The 1,650-nt window shown below is 35.3% G+C and overlaps 1 long non-coding RNA gene across 1 annotated transcript in view; it reads right to left on the reverse strand.

Moving 5' to 3' along the window:
* Positions 1 to 1,650, reverse strand: part of LOC103464765 (uncharacterized) — a 21,650-nt gene that overhangs the window by 7,006 nt on the left and 12,994 nt on the right. Inside the window, exon 2 of the long non-coding RNA XR_533707.1 lies at positions 654 to 984. This is a non-coding gene — a long non-coding RNA (uncharacterized LOC103464765). The remainder of the gene's footprint in view (positions 1 to 653; positions 985 to 1,650) is intronic.

Raw genomic sequence — 1,650 nt, forward strand, 5'->3', positions numbered from 1 at the left:
TTTTTTTGCAGTTTGTCTGCAAGTGTACCAGTTTGTGAAACAGAGAAAAAAACTGTTGCACTTTTATAACAAACATTATCAGCGATGGGAAGAAAAATTCTGTAAATATTTCATGAATGATGTGAAAATTTTRTAGACTGAATCAAAGTGTCCAAACTGAACTGTATTTGCTTTCATCGAAGACTCTGGTTTCTCCAACAGAGGTCAGATTTTGAACAAAGACATCATATTTTTTTTTTTTTTTTTTTTTTTAAATACAGTCTATTGCTTTTTTAATAAACTTTGTAACTAAAAACGGATTTCCATTTTTTAGGTACTATGTAAAGCAATCTTTGCTAATAATTAGAAATTAATATTTAACTGACTGATAACTATGAGAGAAATGGAAGCTTGCAAATGAGTCCCTTTAAAAAAATGCTTTTTGTGCCACAAATCTTTAAATTAAAAGAGACTCTTCAGAATTATATTTATTTTATATGGTTATATTTTAAAAAATGACATTTTTATCTATCTTTAAAACTGTTCTCAATTTAAAATTAGTTACTGTCTGTGTTAATTGAACAAAAAGTGCCTCTGTAACAGTAATAACTTCATTCTATAAATAGAATGAAATCTGACACCTGGCCACTCAAACGCAGACTCCTGGCACGTACCTTTGAGTTGTGAGCAAAAGATTGCAGTTAAGAGATTCAAGACACAACCGGGACTTTCTAATCCCACCTGAGTCATTAATTCAATGTTATTCACGGCGCGCTCCGTCAGGGTTCTCCATTTGCCAAGCAGGTCAACATGCACACTAGCGGGTTTCGCAGGGCTTATCCAGCAACTCTACATCAGGTCCAGTGAGCCAGTTGAGCTGGGTTACGATGAAAGACTTTATGCCTGCAAAAAAAAGTCCACAGCGACAGGCAAAGAAACAGGAATCCTCTTAGTGGGAATATCCTGTTGTGCTCCTCCATCTGTTGTTCTGTTACRGCCGGCATTCTGAATGGAGAGACGAGAAAGAAAGATAAGGAGGCAGGTTGTGTTTAGTAGTCTGGTGCTGTTCTGTCAGACTTTAATCATGCTTGAGTTCAGCTTTGTTTGCAACAGTTATAAGACCGCGGCATCTTGGCATGTTTAAATGATTCATTGGAATACCCATTTTAATTTTTATGCATTTAATTAGAATGCCTATGTCTTATTTTCTTATCTAATTTTGTATTTTGCATATATGCAGTTAATACTAGATATTTAAATACATGTATAAAAATAACTTTTTTCCTTCTTGTCTCACTTTTAATCAGACTAAGCTTTTCCTGTTCTCAATCACGTAGGATTAGCAAAATTATTTCAMACACACCGAGATGTGGGCTTAGTGAYGTCCACTCCAAAACACTGGCTTTGTTGTCCTTGAGCCACTTTGTAACTAAAGTGGTGGGATACTTTATGTAACTGTCCATTTACAATGGTCATTGATCTATAAACCTTGACTACCTTGYTAATGTCTTGAGATGTTGCCTAAATGTTTCTACAAGGTTCTTTTCACAAGCTGACAGCTATATTTACCTCCCACAGCTGAACCTCCACACGACATGATGCTGAAAACCCTGTACTTCGCCTTAAGGATTGCGTTTTCAGGTTTAATAACTTCTCCCTTTTTTCCTAAAT

Source organism: Poecilia reticulata, linkage group LG5 (genome assembly GCF_000633615.1).
Source record: "Poecilia reticulata strain Guanapo linkage group LG5, Guppy_female_1.0+MT, whole genome shotgun sequence".
NCBI lineage: Eukaryota > Metazoa > Chordata > Actinopteri > Cyprinodontiformes > Poeciliidae > Poecilia > Poecilia reticulata.